Source organism: Enhydra lutris, unplaced genomic scaffold (assembly GCF_002288905.1).
Source record: "Enhydra lutris kenyoni isolate GAN:26980312 unplaced genomic scaffold, ASM228890v2 scaffoldscaffold14, whole genome shotgun sequence".
Lineage (NCBI taxonomy): Eukaryota > Metazoa > Chordata > Mammalia > Carnivora > Mustelidae > Enhydra > Enhydra lutris.
The window spans coordinates 6,486,529-6,510,238 of NW_019154098.1; positions in this window are offsets into that span (position 1 = coordinate 6,486,529).

The window sequence follows — 23,710 nt, forward strand, 5'->3', positions numbered from 1 at the left end:
TGAGTTCCTGACCCAGTAAAAATAGGAGAGATAATCAAATTATCATTTAAACCAGTAAGTGTTGAGGTGACAGGTTGTGCAGAAATGGATAACCAAAACACTTAATAATGCTAACTTATTTCAAAAGTCACTTATCTTTTGGGAATTCTATTATTTCCTTCATTTGGTTTTCAAGCTTCAAAAAGACCATCTTCACTTTCTTGGCTCTGACTTAGCTCTGTTTATTTTCTGTTTAATAATGTGGAGGGACAAATCTGACTGTAAAAGTAAAAACTATCAAAGCTGTATTATTTTATTTCCTCCTGTAGCTGATCATGACAATTGCTTATATAGTAAACAATAAATCTGTATTGAATAAATGAATGTGTGATCTGAACCACAGATTTGTGAAAATCCATCGTAAGAGTAAAGTGCAATATAAAATTTAGACATTCCCATCAATAATCCCATTATATTAAAACAGTATGTGAAATAAATAACCTTTATGATTTATGTGTATTTTAGAAGACCTCTACCTGAATATAGGTTTAATCTAATCCTTCAATGTGCTTTCATCTGAAACACATCTTCTGTTTAAACCATTGATTTGACTGTGTCTTTAAGGCAGTGTACATTTCTCTTCCTTCCTTCCATCCATCCTTCCTTTCTACCTCCCTTCCTTCTCTCTCATTCTTTCATTTAGAGATCACCTCAATAAGAAACAAAGGGATATGCGTTTTTCATTAAACTTTTTTTTTTTTGAGACAATTTCAAATTCACATTCATCTGTAAGAAATAATGCAGGGAAATCCCACACACCTTTTGCCGGGTTTCACCCAATGGTAACCTTTTGTCAAACTACAGCACAATGTCACAACAAGGTTATTGACATTGACACAATCAAATTTCTGTAGAACATTTCAATCACCGCAGTGATCCCTGTTTCCTAGTTTTAGTCTCACCTACTTGTCTTCCATCCTACCGTCCCCTTAACATTTGGCAACAATTAATTTGTTTTCTATTTCTATAATTATTTCATTTGAATAATGTTCTATAAATACAATCACTTTATACAATCAACTTTTAAGATTTTTTTTTCTCTCACCATAATTCTTTGGAGATTTACACAGGTTGTTGCATTTATTAATACTTTATTCCTTCTTATTGCTGAATAGTACTTCAAGGTATGGGCACACTATATAGTTTGTTTCACTATGTAAAGACATCTGGGTAGTTCCATGTTTTTGGCTATTCCAAATTAAGTTGTTAAAAACATTTATGTACAGGTTTTAATAGAATACAAGTTTTTATTTATCTGTGATAAGTGTCCATGAACACAATTGATGGATTATATGGTGCTTACATTCTTAGTTTCTAGTAAAATTGCCAAAATGTGTTCTGGAGACACTGTCCTCTGTTACAGTCCTATCAGCCATGTGTGATGGTCCAATTTTTTTCACATTCTTCTCAGCATTTGATATGCTCACTATTTTTAATTTTAGCTTTTCTGAAAGGTGTGTTGTGATATCTGATTATGGTTTAATTTGCATTTCTCTAATGGCCAGTGATATTGAAAATCATTTTGTGTCTTATTTATCCCTACTACATCCATTTTGGTGAAATTTCTGTTCATGTTTTGTACCTCTTCGTCTATTTGGATTAATGGATTTTTTTCATTTATCTTTTTTTTTTAACTGTTGAGATTTGAGAGTTCTTTATATATTCTAGGTACTAGTCTTCAGATAATGTAGTTTACAAATATTTTCTCCCACTCTGTAGCTCATTTTCCTCTGCTTTTTACAGGGTCTTTGATAGGGCAATATTTTTTTAATGTTGATAAAGTCCAATTCTTCTATTTCTGTCAAAGATTGTATCAAATTGGTGTTATTTTCCTAAATATTGGTAAAATTCCCCAATGAAATCATCTGGTCTGAAAGTTTATTTTTGAAGACTTTTTAAATCATAAATATGACATCCTTAATCATTATAAGGGTATTCAAGGTTTCTATTTCATATTAGGTGAATTATGGTAGTTTTGTTTTTCAATAAATTAATTCATTTCATCTAAGTTGTCAAAGTTTTGTATTTCTATTATTATTCAGTTCAATGAATTTTAAAAATTTCCCTTGAGACTTCCTCTTCATTTTCTGAAATATTTAGTAGTGTGTTATTTAGTCTCCAACTGTTTGGGATTTTCCTTTTAACTTTCTGTGATTAAATTTATAGTTTTATTTTGGTATGTTCAGAGAATACATTGTGTAAGATTTCAATTGTTTTAAATTTGTTAGGATTTGTTTTATGTCCCAGGATATGGTCTATCTGGATATATGTTCCTTGTGGACATGAAGATAATGTGTTTTCTGCTGTTGTGCGTACTATAACTACAATGTGTATCCTGCTGATCTGTGGTGGTTATGAGGTTTTTCTTGTTGACTTTTTGTCTAGTTCTATCAGTTGTTCAGAAGCAGATGTTGAAATCTCCAAGAATAATTGTAGTTTGTTTGTTTAGCCTTTCGATTGTATTTGCTTTTGCTTCACATAGTTTACACCTATGTGACTTGGTGCATCTACCTTAGGGTTGCTACGCCCCTTGGGAGTTTGACTGTTGTATCATGATAATATATTCCGCTCTGTCTCTGGTGATTTGCTTTATTCTATGTCTAGTATATTTGATATTAATATGGCCCATCCTGCTCTCCTGCATGTAATATATTCATAATAGATGTTTCTATCTTCTTACTTTCAGCCTTCTTATGTTCTTATATTTGAAGTAAGTTTCTTATAGACAACATATTTTTAGGTCACGTGTTTTAATCCATTCTGAAATTCTCTGTCTCTAAATATGAAAGAACAATAGCAGGAAGGGAATCAAAGAAATGCTTTTTTTAGCATCTTAACCAAATAAATCCCGAAAAAGAGAGCTCTGATATGAACTGACTAGAGCACATCTTTAAGTTAGTTTGCAGACCTAAGTAAACTGTGCTTTCTAACCCTACTGTCCAAACCTGAGGAATGCTCAGGCACACCAACGGAAAGATTGAGAGGCTGAGGGCCAGTACAGACTCTGGTCTAATACTCCACCCAGCTTACATGTATGTAGCAACATGGAGAAGTGAGCTGGGTTTGTCTGTCCTTGGAAGGTCTTGCCCCACCCCTCTGGGAAGAATGCTGATTCCCAGTGGGTCAAATTCAGCTTATTGATAAAGCATGGTCTCACAAATGTCGTGTCCCTAAGCAATGAGTAGTAAATTAGTAAGTTATTAAGTAGTAAATAGATGTGTAGGACACTAGTGAAGAAAATTCAAGAATCTTCTGACACAAGACATTTTCCTGATGGCTGACTTTCACTCTTCAGGCTAAACTTCACAAATTTACATTTCTCCTTATTCTTTTCATCTTTTTCACTTCAGACTGTCTCTCCAGACAACCAATTTTCCAAGAGATTTCTAGATTTCATCATCTTTCATCTCTACTTACCCCTTCCACACACGGTATCCCAGGGATTTCCTGAGAAGATTGGATACCCATGGTGGCCTTAGACATGAACTCATTCTCGGCTAAATAACAGCATTCATGTGCCTGAGATAACCATCAGGAACACTTCCCTCACTTAAAGAGAGCTCTCTGGATACTCCAGCCACTCAGCAACACTGCAGATTGAAGTGGGGGATTTATCACTGCACTCTGGGGGATCCAGGCCCACAGTATACATTGGCACAAGAGACCGTGGCCAGCAAAGTCACTTAGACACATTTTTGATGAGTCTACAAAAACCAATTAAATCTTATACCAAGGATCATTTAAGTCAAAACTGGACTTATATGAAGAGCCACATGATCACATCCAGATACCTCCCAGGAAGTCCACAGTAGAAATGTGCCCTTTGTGCCACCTACAATAAATCAACAACTGAACAAAATAATCCTAATTCAGAAATGTGTTTTTCCAACAGATATTCACTCCTCTTAGCAAGATCCCAGAAAAAACAGGTCATCATCCTCTCTCTGTAAACAGAAAAAAAGCATCGCTACATGGCAAGTATATTCATACTTCAAGGTTCAATTAATTTTATTCAAAACACCAATTGAACCTGAGAATGGGATGAGAGGGATGGAATATGGAATATTGTCATAAAATACAAGAGCTTAAATGATTCACTCAAGGCAATGATATTTAGAAGTGATAGTGTCCAAATTCAAAACCATGTCTAATTTCAACATGTCTCTTAGAAATGAATTAAAATGGACAATGGTATCAGAAGGAGAAAGACTCTTCCCCAAAGACTGTTTAGTAAGAATTGCATGGCCCTTTTGATAGGCACCATCTCACATATCAAATTAAATATCTCCAACAACAATAACAAAAAATGGAGGAGAAGTAGAAATAGTGACTCAAAGACAAAGTTAACCAGTGAAATGTGAATAAAAAGGGTTTTGTTAAGCTTTTGTAATACTTCACGTGTTTTATAAACTCTGTAACCCTTTTTGGGGCCTCCAAGATAGGAGCCATGGTGTATGCAGTAATAGGGTGACCAATTCACCCTAGTTTAACTAGAATTCTTCCAGGTTTAGCTCTGAAAGTTCATGTCCTCAGAAATTTCCAATCCTATGCAAACTGAGACCGCTAACCAGGAAGGATAAGAAATCAATGGGATGATCCAGACCAATTACCTGTTCTGTTCTAAGAGTTCCATGATATTTGTCAAGTTACCCCAACTCTCTGGCTCTCATTTTCTTTATCCATTAAATGTAGATCTCTTTACTCAACTCAGGTAAAAAAAAAAAAAAAAAAAAAAAAAAAGTGCAAGTTCCACACAAGATCATCTCTGTGAAAAAGCTTTCATCCAGTGGGTTCTCAACACTTTTGTGTTTTTAAGGCTGAAAATACATTGTAGGGCCAAATCACATAGGTGCACATCTAATCCAGATGTATTTGGGAAGCGAGGGCTTATCCAGCAGGGAAGAGAAAACCTCACTGAGGAATCCATCTAGGAGGGAAGGAGGTGGGATAATGGAAGGGAATGGCAGGTTAGAGATTCAAGATCTGTGGAGATCTCTGCCCTGTTTGCCTGCTGCCCCTTGGTTATCAGCCATGACTTGACAGGATGTCAAGTCCAGGATGTCAGCCATGACCTGACAGCAAGTCAAGTCCAGGATGTCTGCCATGACTTGACATGAAGACCTGAGGCCTCTCGGAACTTTGCTGGGTGTCTCTGTGCCAGCGCTCTGAGAACTGAGAGCTTAGTTATGGTGCACGGTGGAGGAAGGCAATAACGCAAGGATGGAGCCCACCACTGACTGAAGACCACAACCCTTCCTATTTTGGAGGTGTGGTCTTGGTTCCCAAGGAAGATGATAGATGGTAGACCCCATAATATCATAGATTGAATTAGTCACTGCCTTGGTCCATGAGTTCTCAGATTTAATTTAGTTTAAAACAAATAGAGTTAGTCTCCATGGATCTAAATACTGTAAGACAAATTGTTATCATCTACTCAAAGAAAAATAAGATATTTTTCTGGATCATAAATATTCTTAGAGGATAGTTTAGAGGAATGACATATATATAGTTAATTTTTACATAAGAAGATGAAATTACTTGTACAAGGGATGGGGAGAACTGAATAAGGAACTTTTTAACTGTAAATTTCCAGATAGAAAGGCAGACAGAGCAGACCTGCAGTTCTCTCCCATGGTAATCCCTGGGACAAATAACTTCTCTGAGATCAGACAAAGAGCCTAGATGAAGAGATGAAGAACGTACTCAAAATGCCATGTTTATGCCTAAAAGAAGAAAGACAAATACACAGGAACAATCCTCAACTCTTGATCTCTCTCCTTTTCTACAGAAGTCTCTACCAGGGTCAGGAGAGGAGGGAACATCCTCCTTGCAGACTACTTCCACAGGTAAGCGACCCTTCGGAATGTGCTAGTCCTCAGGACCTGAGGAATAAAAACCAACTAAAGACCCCATCAAATGTCAGAAAAGTCACTTTGTTCCAAAGAGGCTACTTTTAACCACGCTTGTTCCAATCTAATGCTAAACCCATGGAGAGTGTAAGAATTAGCCTTCCCTTAATTGGCACTGGCAAGAAGTCTTTCCAGGAAAGTTCTTCCTAAGGGAAGATTTAAAATTCCCTTAGTCAAAACCATAGCTGAGGGGATGCAGGGTGGGTCTGATTTTCTGTCTAAAATATTTAGAGTAACTGATGAGAGAGAGAGAATGAACCAGCTAGGATAAGCGAGTGCCTGAGTTGAATGATTGATAATGAAACATTTCTAATCACATCAGCCTTTTGCAGAGAAGACAGGTCATGGAACTTATAGATCCACAGCTACAAGTTTAAGAGTTTTTGACAAATAGCTATAATTTAAAATACAATTACTAAAAGATAAGACAGATGTGAACAGCTTGTTTCTTTTTTCATGTGGGAGTCAAACAGGAACAGGGAGAGATTTCACTGCCACAATGGTTCAGAGTTGGTAAAGTTAGCTCACAAAACACTAAATCAGCAAAATTGAGGGTGCCTTTAACTCCCTGGGGAGAAAAATGTATGTCCTTTTATTTTCTATCCTCTAGAGACGACTTATTTTAAAATAGTATTTTATTTTCTGACTGTAAATGATGTATGTTTTCCTTTTTGAAGTAAATAAAATAAAAGTAAAATATTAAATATAAAATAAAAGAAACTCTCATCCACATTCAAATCTAGAACTAATTGCTACCATAAATTTTCCAAAGAATAGTTTTATATAGTTTAGGTTTTGTATAACCCATGCAGTCACCTGATTTTGTCTCCATTTAATATTAAAACACAAACATTTTGCAATGCCATTAAAAAATACTTTCTACATTTAATTTTAATATCTCCAAAACATTTTATTGTGACTTTTGAATTTTTCAAGTCTGTTTTTAAATTTGATGAATGAAAAAATTAAGCTAACAAAATATAATTTCTAAGATTGTTGTAAGGAATTTACTCTGCTTACTACTGTAAATAATTCTCTGAGAATTTAATTTTATTGGATAACATTTGTTTTGTCAAATTGTTTTCCAAAACATCTGCATTTGTTCTGTACCTTCCCCATAGCCCACAAAGCAAGAAATAACTCCATATTAGAAAAGCAAACCTTTGAACCTTGGAGTATGTTATGTTTCCTCAACCCAAGTTCCTAGATATTTTCACCTCAGTGGTTAATTACTAACTAGCAAAGACATATTCAGGTCTTGAAAAAATGTCTTTCAATTCTGTTGAGTCTATCATGTTTCCTATTTGAATCCTACCACTCTTAAAATTCCATTCCATTTTGCCTTAAAAGTTTGTTTCAGTAATTGTTGCTTGCTATTAGAAAGACAGAGGTTACTGATTCATAGAAGAGAAATTTCCATTGATACCATTTTTCTTTCCAATATGAATACTAATGATAGCCGATTTGTACTGAGTGCTTATTACATATGGGCACCATAATAAGGAATATATATATATATATACACACACATACACACACACATATGTATATGTGTGTATGTATGTGTGTGTGTATTTAAAGATTACATATATATATGTATGCATATATATATATATATATATATATAAATATATATATATATATATATCAGTTACTCAATCTAAGGGTTGATACCTCTATCTAGAAAATCTCCAAATTTCATTCTTGCAGGATTTCTGGTTTATGACTTAGGAAAATGTGGCTCAGAGAAGGGGAGTGCCTTCTTAAAGTCACACAGCCATAGAACGAGATGAGAATTAAGCTGGGAATAATGACAATAGAATCCAGGTTCTTCCAGTGCATTGAGTTTGAAGCACAAATTAAGCAATGTAATTTCACTATGGCTCTGGATATGTAAAGGGACAGTCACTGGATTCTTAGACTTTAATCTTTAAAACTGACCCTGAACCTGGCCAGGAGAAAAGGATGGGGATTAGCTTTGCTCTAATACCTCTTTTTTCTCTGAGACAAGAGTGTGAATACCTGTGCTGATTATACCTACTTATTCAAATACTTATGCTCCTTTTATCGGTCAGCTAACTCTTTTAATGGAAAATCCTGTGAATCTGGTTATTTCCTTAGTAATCAACTAGAAGGTGAGATCTGAATATATTTATTTTAGGAAAATAATCCCTATTTATTGGTGGAGAGATGAGGTAGTATAAAGGGTTGTATAAAGTTGGTTCTGCCAGTGTTCTAGCTGCAGGTAGATAACTTGTGGATACATATATATACCTCTCTATACCACACATAGTCTGGAAAAACAATGCTAGCTTTCTCATGAATTATGAGGATTTTATGAGATGATGCAAATTAACACCTTTTTTTTTTTTTTTTTTTGAGAGAGAGAGAGGGAGCACTGGGGCGGGGCAGAGGAAGAGAGAGAGAGGGAGACCTTAGCAGGCTCCACACCCAGTGCAGAACCTAATGTGAGACTCATGAACCTGAGATCATGACCTGAGATGAAATCAAAAGTCAGACACTTAACCCACTGAGCCACCCAGGCACCCTGAAATGAACACAATTTATGAAGCACAGAAACATGATAAATACTTGACAAAAAAAAAAGAGAGAGAGAAAGAGAGAGAGATTGTCCAGTTCTCTCACTTCGCTGGTAAAGAAGGAAGGTAGACTCTATACTGGTTCTGAGATATGCCAAGTGCAGTGCACACACTATGTCAGTTAAGATGACAGCTTCTCTGACATAGATCCTTCTGTAGATGGGGCAAGTGAGTCTCAGGGAGATTAAGTCATATGCTCTTATTCATACATGCAGTATATAATCTAGTCAGTATTTGAAGCTGGTCCCTCGCTTTAGAAGACTTGGGCTTTACCTAAATGCAGTGCTTTACCATTTCTTTTCTTCATCTCAAAGGCACTTTCTCCTGCATTTGACTTCCTTCCAATTCTGAATTCCTTCCAATTCCTTTGATTTATATTGGGTGACAATGTGACCACCATGTAAGAGATTCATTTTGTCCACAATGCACATCGCTCTCCCTGGGGTTGGGGCACCATCCCTATCCCAGCTGTAGAAAGTATCCTCCTTACTCAACTCATCTCTCTCCTGCACAAAAACTCTGCATAATGGAAAGTCACAGCAGTTAAAGCCTCCATGATGCATGGGACCCAACTCCAACCACAAACCACCTGGAGTAATTAAAGCATAATGAAATACCACAGTCGGTCCAGGCCTAAAGGAGGTCTTTCCTGCAATATTTTCCTCCCACATTAATTCTCTAATGAGACAACTACACTTCATCTTCCCATAAGACCAGTTCAATATGTTAAGTGGAACTGATTATTTTTAATATATAGTTTATATTTGGAATTTAGATAGTTGCTGTGGATGAAGGGGCTCAAGAAACGGCAACAGAAAGAAAGTCCTTACTTCCTAAAATAATATTAGATTACTTCTTTGAAATGTCTAGTCCAGACCCCTAGGTGATAACTGCATTCTTGCCAGTGTCTTTCACGTTACCAGACCAAGAGTCTAAAATAATCATTTTTTTGAAAACAGCAACTTTAACAACAAATTCACATCTACTCACTCATTTGTTCCTCTAGTCAATAAATAAATCCTGACTACTTATTGTACCCGGCACTGTTCTAAGTGCTCAGGATAAATCAGTGAGCAAAACAAACATGATCCTTTCCTGTCAGAACTTAAATGCTAGGAGAGGAGACAGACAATTCACTATGAATGAGCGTGATAATTGTATGGTTTAGATACCATGTTGGACTGCATATGTGGATCAGGGTAAGAGACATCAAAGTGTGAGGTATGCAGCAGCCTACAGTTCTAAGTGCAGTGGTCATGGGAGCCTGATTGGAAGGTGGAGCTTGAGCAAAGACTTGAAGGGAACTAAAAAGGAATTTAAGTCCCCAGGGAGTAGGGAAGGGTTGTTCTGGTAGAGGAAGACTAAGGGCAAAGGCATAGAGCGTTTGAGAATCCACAAGGAGACCACTAAGACCGGACGGAAGGCCCTGTAGGACTTGTGAGGGACTCTAGCATTGGCTCCTAGTAAAAGAGGGAGCTATTAATGATTTCAGACTAGAGAACTGACGTGAACTATCTGATATTTCATGTGAACTCATTGGTGCCAAGCCTCTGTGGACTGAATATGTATGTCCCCCAAAATCCTTATGTTGAAGATCTAATCCCCAGGGTGATTTCATTAGGAGGTGGGGTCTTTGGGAGGTAATTAATGTCAGTGAGGTCATGAGGTTGGGGTGCCCATAATGGGATGTCTGCCCTTGTAGGAAGGTGAGGGACCAGATCTCTCTTTCTCTACCATGTGAGGAAACATAAGAAAACAACCATCTGCAAATCAAGAAGCGGACCTTTGCCAAGACCTGAATCAGCTGGCACGTTGATCTTGGACTTCCCAGCTTCCAGAACTGGGAGAAATAAATTTCTGTTGTTTCAGCCACCCAGTCTATGGCATTCCATTATGGAAGCCCAAATGCACTAAGACACAGGTCCTAAGTGAAGTAATTTGTATTTCTCAGTCAGTCTGTGAGTTAATAGCAACAGCTCCATTTGACAGATACACACACAAAAAGTTCTGAAAGATTAAATGCCAAAGGAGTGATGTTCCAGAAGCAAGATAAATAATATTCTGTCCACAGAAATTCATTAGAGGCACCCACCCCCCCCCGCCCCCGACTCTCATCTGTGTAACTTTCCCATGTAGGTCCCTAGAGAGTCCCACTCCCATCCTCCAGATTCTTCTGGCATCTTCTTGTCTTTCCGAGCAGAGCTGAACCTCAATGTTCTGGGTAAAGTCAATCCTGAGCACCTGTTTCAGTATCCCTTTCTGGTTCTTCCATAGTTTTTATCATAATCTGTAACCGTTTATTTATTTACTTGTCATGCTTTCTCTGCTACACTGAATATCAGCTAAATTACTCTAAATGATTTGTGACTATCGCACATCTAGCACAATGCCTGGTATTTTGTGGGTGTTAAATAAATATTTATGGAAAGACAGAGTTACGAACACTTAAAACAATATGAAAATAAACAAAAACTCATTTTTTGTGATTTTCACAAATGAAATAAAAATGGCTCCTCCCTGCCACCAGAACCAAAAGCTCAAGTCCTCACGGTTTGGCCAGAGTTTGCCTTTTTCTGCTCATCTATCACCAAATCCTTGTTCTTCCCACGAGAAGATACCTCCAGTAAGTCTGGATCTTTATTCATGATTGATTACCCAAGAAAGTGTATAATTCTTGGTGCACTACTTCTCCCACTGGAATTAAGCTTCTCAGGAGCAGGATCTGGTTTAATTCATAACCTCACATTGTACTAACTCAATGAACATTAAAAAGTATTCAGTACATAAACATATAAATTGAAATACTTAACATCACTAAGACTATATTAATAGTGTTTATTCATATTGTTATTTTAAAAATATTTATGTATTTGAGAGAGAGAAAGAGAGCAAGCAGAGGAAGGGGCAGATTGAGGGGAGAGGAGTGGACTGCTCACAGAGCCCCCTGTGGGGCTTAATCCCAGGACCCGGAGAGCATGAGCTGAGCCGAAACCAAGAGCTGGATGCATAACCAACTGTGCCACCCAAGCATCCCTATTCATATTATTTTTTCATGAACTTAGCACTTTGATCATGCCATTAAGTATTCTTTAAGTCACCACTGATTCATTCCAGAAGTCTCCTACAGTGGCACGATGGTTGGTATTTTGTTTTAGAAACAAGGAAACTGCAGTTCAAAGAGGTAAAGTCAGTTGCCTAAGGAGACTTACCTAGTAATTGGTGGAGGGGAGCTTTGAACAGAGGCTGTCTGTCATAAAAATCTGAGCATTTGCAGTCTTATCTTTACAGCTAGTAGAGGCATGGTTGTCCCTGTTTTCTAGATGTGGAGTTTGGTGAAAAGGCAGACAGAACACCAAGGCTCACATTCTTTCTGCCAAATAAACTTCCTTGCCCAAGTCTTAACTTTGTTACTATGTGTCTCTGAGTACGGAGGGTTCTGGACTTTCCCAGTTACACTAGTGTAACTACTAGTGTAACAGATAGTTACACTAAATTGTATCAAGAACTCTAGGAGGAGCAAGTACAATGAGCTCCATGCAGGCATGGATAAGAGCAAAATGTCAACAAAACTTACCCTCCTGGGAGTTCTGGTAACTTGAGAACTGTGGAGCTAAATGAGACCTATTTTTTTTTTTTTTAAATGAGAACATGGAGGCCCAGAGAAAGTCAGACACTTGTTACACATCATGAAGAAGGAATTTAGCCCTGCCCATACCAGAAACCTCCATCTTCTTAATTTAATCCTGAGCTACTTCTACCACTCCTTGAAATACTCAGGTCTTTTCAACCAGCATTTTGGTACCAGAACAGAGTGAGTCATCTTCACAAAAGTGACGTTAAAGAGACAGACAACGTGCAAAATGTCAAGTGGCCCAGAAGAAACAGAGGCCTCACTTATTTGATTATTATGATAATGCTGCCAGTTGTAATAATCCTTGCCACAGAACAGACGCTGGCTATTCAATAAAAATTGAATAATGTAGCACGATTTTCTGACATTGCTGCCCCCGCTTAATGGAAACAGCACGTACGAGCACAAACATACACCATTATGTAGGTCTGTCAGACAAATTACGGCAAGTGTGGAAAATTGGGCAGCACATTAAAGTCAATGTTGGCCCTTAAAGGATCAGAGAGGTGTGAGACAGCACAGGGTCTGGAATGTTCCCTACCACTGCCCCTCGTGTGAAGAACACTCAAGTGAGAAGATCAGTAATCTTGGTAAGAATACTGCCCAGGCTCCTCAGGCCCAGAGCTCTTGGCTACTGCGGGACACATGCTACATTATAACAGATATTTTCAGGGCTTTGGTGAGGGCTGCCGGAGGGGGAGTCATTCCTCCAGGAAAGGATGAGTCTATGTGGACACACTCTAAAATACATACAGACCATAGGTATGGTCTGTGAAGAAACGCTAAAAGAGAAGCTAAGAATGAAGTTACTCACAGAGCACTCTGAAAATGCAGAAGCATAAGAGGAGAATGGGGTAGAAATACAGAACTAGAGAATATAATTTTTCTATCATTTTAAGTAGCAGAGCCCCGTATCAATCTTCTATAAAGCCCATTTTTAGGGACTGATTGACATATGAACAAAATAAGGTCCCCATCTTTAGAAGTTTTACTACGTGTAAGTGGTAGGGAGGCATAGAAACCAATAGTTGTGATGTGATCGTAAGTCTTGCAACACGAAGATAGCACTCTGTGAACTCAGAAGAGGAGCCGCTCATTCTGATGACGGAAGCAGAGAAATTGGAACAGTGCAAAAAAAATACCATTTTACCACTAAGTCGAATCCAAGACGAAGTCAGAGAAAGCGGGATCATTTTGAGTGTGAACCAACAGAGCCAGTGGAGGTAGGAGGTCAAAGAGGGTTGCGTGGTGTAAGAGCATAAATGAAGGAGGCATGGCTGGCAATTGGACAAAGAAGAATCTTGGGAGAGAGGCAGAGCTGCCCGTGGGCAGTGTGTGTGGGCGTAAAAGGTGGCCTGCCCTTTTCAGGAGAGCGTGATGGGCCAGCGGGTGCTACAGAAACCAGGCGGGGTCCAGAGGGGAAGTGGAAGGACACAGAGTACTTTTAATACACGAAATTTCATTTTATAGAATGTATATTTTAAATAGGTTAAAGTGTGAAAATATTAGGCTTTTTACAGATGACACAATTTTCATTATTTTTGGCAACAAAATCACACCCTGATGGAAATATTTCAAAACATCGCATACAATATGCTCTTTTTATTGAATGAGTTATTTTTTGGAAGAGGGATAGTAATTGCTAAAATGACGTTTCCCCCTAAATGGATACAGATATAGAGGTACAGATACACAGATATATATCCTTATCTATACTTATAGTGATACTGATATAGATATATTTGCCCATTTACTACTTACATAGATATCTATGTAAGTAGTAATATATGTAAGTAAGTATCTATGTAAGTAGATGTAAATAGATGTAATCTATTACATAGATGTAATTGCATACAGATATATACAGACATGTAGAGGCAGAGAGATAGAGAGATATGGATAGATTGATTGATCGATCTCTACATAGACATAGATATATATTCTCTCAGTTAAGATTGTCCAAAGAAACAAGACCAATAAGGGCTCTTTCCCGCTCTCTGATTTTTCACTTTGTAAGATTACACTGGTCATAAAGTGCATGCAGGGAGCTGGGCCATGGGCGGAGGGGCAGGGATATCAGGCTATTGAGGTGACCCAGGCAGAGTAAGTGGTAGAATCTAGAATCTAAGGCAAGGTGGTCAAATGATTGTTGAAAGTTTTATGTAATGAGGAAGCATATTATGGCTGGTGGGGACCTACTTTTGCTAAACCCTGTTGCTGCTTCAGCTGACATGGTAACAGACCACACTACCTAGGGGCTGTGCTGATGGTGGTAAGCACAATTTCCAAAGCTTCTCAGCACTTGGGAACTTTCTGCATCCCTCCACTAGGGGATACTAGAACCCTGCCTACCAGGAGATGCCAGGGGCTTGGTAACTTCTCCACCTGGAATGGCCACTGGAATGGTGGTACAACATTGGGCTCTGGGCTCTAATGAAACAGCCCCAGGTTGAATGAGATTTGATTGCTCTGATTCTGTTTCTTCTGATGGCATGCCCTTCACAGTGTGGTAAGCCTTACATGGCCTTACATGGGAAGATGTACGTGTAGGATCCCATTATCCAGCACACAGGATGAGGTCCCCACACCTGGCTCTATTTGCACTACTCTTCCTAAATGCTGATAGAACATCAGTCTCTCACCCTATGTGATTAGAGAACAGAAATGTCAGAGGGTTGTACACACCTCACATAGAACAAAAAATTGCTAGAGAGCCCCTAAGACTGCAAAATCTCCATCCATATTAAATAAAAATGTTCCTGTTTATGCAAACCCAGAGGTGGATTTAACCTGAACCCCATTGCCTCATCCCAAAGAGGTGAACTAAACAGATACCTCTTGACAGCCTTTCTTACAATCGCAACAAAGCTTCGACATCAGCTTCTCAGGGTGACTTGTACTCTGAATATTAAATATATAGTTGGACCATATAAAATTGCACTTATGTGGGTCAAAATAGTGCAGTGTTGGTTATATCACATGGCTATGCCTAATGCCATCTTTTTAGTGGATTACCATATTTTGCAGAAATTGAAAAAAAAAAACTAAACTAAAAATGTCCTTCCTTATTCCTGACATTCGACTTAACTTGATAAATATCTAATATTGGCTATGAACCAGGCATTGGGTATTTACTACAAACAGGAAAAAAAAAATGATAAGAGATAATCCTTGCTTCCAAGGGATTTGCAGTTCGATGGTGGAAACAGAATTAAACAGATGGTCTCCAGACACTGAGATCTCAAAACTCAAGTGCCTGGGGCTAAGTGCAGGGTGACCGTGAGATGCTGTAGGAGTAGTTTATTGACAATGGCATCGAGAAAGTCTTCTTGAGAGGCCAACAATGTAGCAGATTATTTTGGCTGTGAGTATCAATATAAATGTGTAGTGGACATTTGCTTTTATTTTTTGGTGGGTTGGCAAATATGTTTGAATATTTTTGGTGGAATCCCTCATCATTTAAGTCTTGAGGGAAAAGAAATCTGTGATCTTCACTACAGAAGAAAAATAGGAGAAAATTGCTGCTCCCCTCCTCAAAGCAAGAGCATGCGGGTCTGAACTTGACAGCCGGATGCATCATACCCAGGGCAACGACGCAAGTCTGAACTCCACGTAGCAGTGAGTGGTGATGTCTACATGGTGTCTGACAGTGGCTGTGTTTTGGAGAAACAGTGACGATGGTTTCTCTCTCAGCTTCCTAAATGGACGTTTTTGGGGCGTGATCTCCTGGGCTGTCCTTCATGATCCCAAATTCCTCTTCTTCTTGCTGGTTTAGAGTAAGCTGATTTTCAGCCTTCCCAAAATTCTGTCAGCTACCAGAAATCTTTCTACTAAATTCCTTCACGATGCCAGACTCCTCTGGTTCTTATTTGTTTGAATATCCTGCTCATCAGCTTTCCCATGATTCTGTCAGCGACCAGAAATCTTTCTTCTAAATAGCTTCTCTACTCAGCCAGAGTTGCTTTCTCTTCTTTGCAACCAAGAAACTTAATGATACAAACCATTTGTTAAACGTAATCAGAATGTGGCAATCAGTGTGCCAAGGCCTTTCAGGGTTGTTTTTGGTTGGTTGGTTGTTTTTACATTTAGTTCTCACAAATAACGCTGTAAAGTGTGTTCGTCCCCACTGGGTGGGAAGAAATTTGAAATCAAGAAGCTATGTTACTTAGAAATTACAGTTCTAGTCTCTGGAGCTGGGCCACCTTACAGAACAGGGAGTAACCAGAACTTCTCTGGTTGTGCTTTCGTTACCTAAAAATAGAAATAAAAATGGCATTCATTGGAAAGGGGATTGGAGAACATTAATTGTTCATATGTATAAAACACTCAGATCAGTTTCTTGCAGTAACTTCCTGGTCGGGGTTAACTATCAGCACTTCTGAGTAATTTGGCTCAGTTCTTAGAGCTGGTGAGTGTCAGAACTGGGGTCAAAATACTAATCTTTGTGAATCTACATGCTGGTCTCTTTCCATGAAAATGTGTCAAAAATGAATAAGTCTTACACCCCAAAGAACACGTCCCTGAACACATCTTTCTCCTCCTTGGAGTTAAAGTTTAGGTGAAAGAGTTATGCTTCTGTTTTCCTGATTTATTCACATATATGACAAGAACAGGAATAATTGGATAAAATAATGGAAATTATAACAGAATACTAAAAGTAGCAGGTCACATGCATTCGCTTCTGTGTATCAGGATACAGCAGAAAGGTGTCCATTGAATATTTACAGTAACACTCAGAGGAAAGTGTGCTTTCCTGGGAGGCTTGATGGGGCTGGTGAATAGCACTCTTCTGTTTTGCTGAAATTCTAATCAAAATGAATAAAGAAGACTGTGGAGATCAAAATATATCTTGATGTTAATAAATCTGATACTAAAAATAAGCTTTTTTCTGCATGACAGTGGACTTTCCTGCTCTGAACTCCTAAGAGCTAACTCTCAACTCAGCCAGAGATGCTTCTCTGTCTTGGAATTTACCACCCTGGGGAGGGTTAAAATGGGGATATCTTTTTGTTTCACACTCAACACATATTTATTGAGCACCTAGAGGTGAGTGGTGACAAAGACACACAGTGGGAAGCTTTGGCAGGAGTGGGAGCCGGCCCCTTTGTGTAGGACGCACAGATGGTTCAGATGAATGCTGAGTAAACCGTGTACCTGTGCTATGGCAGTTAAGTCTTGAAATAGAGCCTGTGTCCAAGGCAGATTATTTTACTTGTTAAAAACTGATTCAAGGGGCGCCTAGGTGGCTCAGCGGGTTAAGCTGCTGTCTTCGGCTCAAGTCATGATCTCAGGGTCCTGGGATCCAGCCCCGAATCGGGCTCTCTGCTCAGTGGGGAGACTGCTTCTCCACTCTCTCTGCCTGCCTCTCTACCTACTTGTGATCTCTCCCTCAGTCTGTCAAATAAATAAATAGAATCTTAAAAAAATAAAAAATAAAAAAAGAAAAAGAAAAACTGATCCAAAAAGCGGGTGGCCTGACATGGGAGGCAAAGGATGCTGTGTCCGTGCCTGAGGGGAGCCTGGAAAGTGATGGTTGACCAATCTTTGTGTTCTATGTGTTCTTTGCCATTAAACCCGGATAAGAAAGAAGCATGCTGGGTGACCTCAAGAAGGTAACATGCATCTCATGGAGGGCAGAAAACCCTTCCCCTCTTGATCTATGTATTTGTTAGCAAGATGACTGTCATCAGGAGAGAGGAAGAGGCATGGGGAAGGGCAAGGGAGTAGATGCTTGCTGCTACCATCCTAGCCCACTTTCCGGGGATCAGACCAACTCCTGACCACACAACTTTTCACAGATGAGGCAGCACTGCTGTCCAGAGCTGACTCTCTCCCTGCCCCTCTTACCCTCGACCTTTAGTTCTTCTTTAATCCAGACCAAGCTGAATCAGTGAGGCTAGAAGAATTTGATTCAGAGGAAGCTTGCAACTCTTCTTGGACTTTAAGGCCCAGGTGCCAATCCAGCCTCTGGAAGTTTGCATGAAGGTCTTGAGCATTCATTCCTCCATGTTACTGCAATCCTTTGATTTCCACTTGCTACCATTTCTTGCATCCATAACTCCCTGCAGAACCCTGAAGAAGGCAGGTAATCAATAAAATGTTGCCACAACAATGTTCTAGAACACAACAGACCAAACTCAGTGGCCTGAAACAGAAATTATTTATTGTTAATCATGTATTTGCTGGTCAGGTGGGTGCCTGGCTTCAGATTCAAGCCAGATCTACTCCACCTGTCTGCTCTCCTCCTTCCAGCAGCTACCCTGGCATGTGTTCTCATGTAGAGGGTAGAAATGCAAGAGAGCTGAGCAGAGACACTGGATTTTTCCTCATGCCTAGTCTTGGAACTTTTGACCAAAATCCCATGCAAACTCAGCATCTGTGAGGTGGCCTCTAATCGGAAGAATTGCAAAGTCGCACAGCACAAAGCTAGGGTAATGGGGAGTGTGAAGCATTAGAAATAGTTAAGACTCTACCAGAGGAGGGACTCAGGTATTACTAGTAGCCAAGGGCTGTACCACCTAATCATGCCTGAACATTACTCCTTTCCTAAGACTAGACACCATATAAATTTAAGTGCTATCATTCTCAACTTGATAGAAAAGTGGGTGTATTAATAAACTAATAGAACCTCAATTACCTCTTAATTACAGTTTCATTAAGGGTAGAAGCTGGGCCTTACTCATGATTGCAGCCTTAGTGTTTGACATATATATTTGTTGGGAAAATGAATTAAAAACCAATTTACTAAAGAGTTTCAAACCTTTCCCAAGCAGCTTTCCTTTAAAGTGGCTAATGAGCAACATTATTGGATAAAATTGAACAATATATATTTTTCCAGCTAATACAGGTGCTAAGTGATAATAAAATAAAGAAAGCCTCCAATGAGTTTGACTAGTATAAGAAGGGAACTAAATAATATATTAGCTGGATAATCAGAAACATCAGAAGTAGATTGTACAGTGTTAGATGAAAACTTTATAAAGGAAAATTAAACCCCTTTTGATTTGTTGGCAAGGGGCCTGGAAACTATTAAAGGGACATTAATGCCATCAGAAATCCAAGTTTCTATTGTACTCACAGTGCACTGTCTTTTCTTTTGCTGGTCACTGTTTAAACTTCTGTGGAAGATGGGAGATGGAGATCCCTTCTTAAGAAATGCAGATGTGGTGGGCAAGTAGGCTATGCCCATGAGAAACAAGTAGAAAAGTGAATGGGCTGTTATGTCATTGAGAACAGCAATGGTAAGCAGTGTCCTTAAGAGCACAAAGGAAGGAGCAGGACCCCACCTAGATTTTACCAACTGTGGTTAGACTAAGGAGTAGGATATAATAGTAAATATTAGGAGACAAAGTAAAAATGTACTATATGAAAATTCAAGTTTACCTTGTTGAAAATTGAACCCCTGGGTTCCCCACCTAAAACTTACTTCCCTTCCTGTGGTCTTTATCTCCTGGTGGGATACCAGATGTGGAAGTACTTAGTCCTCCAAATGGAAATCTGGGAATTCTACTTGGCATTTCCTCTCCCGTGTACCTCATGACTAAGAAGTCCCATGACATTTAAAAAAATTCTCTTTATTGAATATTTTTACATATAATCTCTTTGTTTGATGATAAGCAGTTGCAACTTGGGTTGGAGCTGGGGCTGTGCCTGCATGTGAGAATCAAAAGGGTCTTTCAAGGGAAGCAGGAGGGAAGTTATGGGAATTAGGGGGCCTTCTGGGTGAGCGGAAAGGATGACAAAATAGTATATCATAAGGAGTGGCCATGTTCCAGTGAAGGAAAAGTAGTTTTTATGGCCATTTGGTATTACCATGTATATTTGCATTTTCAGTTCTGTCCCATAGTGGTCCAGACCCTTGTGCGGGGTCATGGAACAGGAAAGGTGTAGGGCTGCTGAGAGTGCCTTACAAGCTGTTCATGTGGGCAGTTACCATCGTGAGATGAAAGGGTGTTAAGATTGCCTCCCTTTTCCCCTCAGTTCAACTAAACTTTACGCAGCCTTCCTCCTGACTCAAGGCTCCTTACTCTTCTTTTCTAAGAGCATTTGCTTTTGAAGACTTTCAGTTGTAAATGCATTCCTGATTCTTGAGGCATAAGTCTTCTCTCTGCTTCTTGCCTGTTTTACTACACTGAGTAAAGTCTTTCTCAAGAGCCTGGGAGCCACCCCTTTGAAATGCAATCATTGAAGAAGGTAGAGATCCTTTCTCGGTTTTCTGTGGGAGGATGAGAGCCTAAATCTGATGGGCACAATTAGCAAACATAGATGGCTTGATCACATAGACCAACCTCTCCTGACATCTTCCAGTACCTTCCCACCAGCTCACACCAGTATTTAAGACCCACCCGCTTTGCTTTCAGTGAGGCGGTGTTCAATCTCCCCCCACCCCCTGCCCCCATCCAACAGTCTTGAATAAAGTGTGCTTTGTTTAACTTGTCTCGTGCCATTTTTCTCTGACACAGGATACTGTTGGTGAGAAAATTGGTTCTTGGATAATTCCCTGAGCAGAAGCTATGCCTGGCACAAAAGACAATGGATTGATTCTGGAGTGAATTGGAGAGTGAACTCAGGGGTGAGACAAGTATTATTTTAGTCACTGTGTTGGAGGACAAGAAGACACTCATCTGAAAAAGAAGGAGATGTGCCAGAGGGGCCCCAAGGTTGACACTAAGGTGTGGGCCCACCACACGGCAGCCAAGGAGCTCCTTTTATAAATAAGGTACACGAGCTGCTTTGCTGCAGTAAGGACTGGTCTTGGCAGTGGAGAAAATGTACCAGACAAAGCTGAGACTCCAACACGTGTGGATTATGCAGGGTTAGCACTCAGCCTAACAGAAGCTCATCATCTCGCAGCAAACTCTTCTCCTCCCCTGGGCCCTCAGTCAGCTGCTGCTTCCCAGGTAGAACCCTTAGGCATCTTAAAATGTTTTTCTCTCTCCTTTCCCCATCAATGGCTCCCTGTCATTTCCCAATCCAGCCTCAATGAGAGGCCAATCAAACTCCTTCTCTTCAGGTTATGTTTCTCGAGCTAAGAGACACATGGATCAAAAGGAAACGTCAAGCTCATAATTCCAGCGGGTTTCAGTTCACATATGTGTTAAGGGTTCCTTTCTTTTCCAAAGCAAACTCAGAGGTAGAGGATGTGCCCCCCCCACCCCCCCATCTAGCATCCTTCCTGTCTCTGAAAATGGGGAAGGAATTTGACCTTTTTCAGCTTTTCCCTATTGGAACAGCAGACTGTTGTGTCTGGGCTCTGGGCACAGTACTTTGCATACGTCACATAATTTATCCCTCCAGCCAGCCTGGGGAGAAAAATCTTCTCATGTTCTGAAACGATGAAATTCAGACTCGAGAGGAGCAACTTGTCAGGGATCACAGAAATTATGAGAAGCTGAGTCAGGATTGAAAACCAGGCACTCCAGATTCCAAAGCCGGCACAATCACCAAGACCCAGGACTTTTTCCAGGGTAATTGCTGCTTAATATATGCAGTTTTTTGCTGGACCTCCTCCTCCTGCCTCCCCAGGGATGGCTGGGATCATTAGGATGCTACACATTTAGCTTCCAGTGACTTGTTACTCATTTGAGTGCCGTGCATTTGTCAGCAGTTCAAGTTAACTCGCTCTTTCTAGTAAAATCCTTTCTAGCAAAATTCTTTCCCCTTGAAAAAATTCAATAAAAACTGAAAAGCAGGGGAGCAAGATTAGAAAGGCTGTAAAAGGAAACTAGATAACCAAAGAACAGTCCCCCAAAGCCCGTATTTCTCTCTCATCAGAGATTTTGTGAAAGGACCAGATTGGCAGGAATGAAAAGGAAAATCCCTTTTTATTAAGCTCACCTGTATAGTATTATCTCTTCAGAGGTGTTTATGAAAACATTCACACACAGTAAAACTTGCCTTTTATAGAATTTTTATGTTTATTGAATAAGCCCATTTTTATTGAATTTCTTCAGCTCTCCATCAAATTTTAAAATCCCTGCCTATTACTCTATCTATACATAAATCATACCTCATGTCCATCAGACTCCAGCATAGAGGCAATTCCCTCCAGCTCCTGGTTATTTGATACAGAGCTGTGTATCATGCTAGGGGGGCACAGACATCCTCAGCTTCCAAATCACCAGGGATGCATGGCAATTGCTTCTTTTCATTTCCTGGGCAGGGTGTATGTGTGGGGGTGGGGAGGGGTGTTGTAAAATGAACTAGTATGCAGAGGAAGAAATAAAAGTCCATTTATCATAGACCCTTAATTATTCAGGCAGCCAAGATCCATTCTAAATTTAAGCACCATCCCAGTTATGCTCTGTCCAAGTTCAAAGTCTTCCCTGGGCTTCTGTGTCAATGACCTGTCCATACCCCACAAGGACGGGAGTCAGCTAATGGAAGACAAACATGTAGGGTGGCAGAAAGTCAAATGTGACTGAGTTGAGGCACCTCAGGGGGTCCAGGAGATGAGAGTTGAGGATAGCCCTGGCTTTCACTCACAGGGACTAAATCAGATTTTGTTTGGAAAGGCTCTGATGGTGGACAATGGGCTGTTAGTTTTCAAACTTTTGTGTATTTAAAAAATGCTAGAGTATTTCCCTCCCAGACCTACCATCCTTCTATGTCTGCTAATTCATCCATTCCTTCATCATTCATGGGTTCAGGAAACCAGTCTTTCAGTCACTTGGTCCACAAAAATACAGTTAAGCATCACTGATATGCCAGTGCAGTGTAGATGTAGGGTGTAATGGTAGATGAGAGACCCTGTTCTTGCTCTGGTGTACTTATATTCCAGTGAAGAACACATTTAAGAAACAAATTTGACATAAAACCAGGAATTCAGCAAATGCACATTATACAGAAAGTCATAGGTAGTAAAAAAAAAAAAAAAAAGCAAAACAAAACAAAACAAAAAAACCTTTCAAATCTTTTAAGTTCAAAAACATAATCCCGTCCTTTGGATATACAAGTCCTACATGGTTGAGGTTGCACACAGCATATGGATTTGTTAGTTTTTGATGCAGAGGTATGTCAGGGTCTGAATAGTGCACTGCACTATTGGTACAACTCATTGGTACCATGTGTTGAGTCATCAGAAAGGTGAGCTGGCCCCATGGGTAGAGCTGTGGATAAATTGTTAAAATCAAGAACCTGTGTCCTCTGTCACCTAAATGGTCTCTGAAAGTCCATTCTCCATCGTTTTCTAAATATCCTGATCTATTGTCACCGTGTCCAGGGGAACAGACAATAGTCCCTTGCCTGGGTGGCTCAGTTGGTTAAATGTCTGCCTTCAGCTCAGATCCTTATCCCAGGGTCCTGAGACTAAGCCCCATGTTGGACTCCCTGGTCAGTGGGAAGCCTGCTTCTCCCTCTCCCTCTGCCCTTCCCCAACTTGTGTTTTCTCTCTCTCTTGTGCACACTCTCTTTCTCAAATAAATATCTTAAAAAAAAAAAAAAGATAATAGCCCCTTGTACTCCATGACCCCTTTGATCTCCAGACACTCACATCCGTAGGAATGAGTCTCTCCTTTGGTTGCCATAATCTT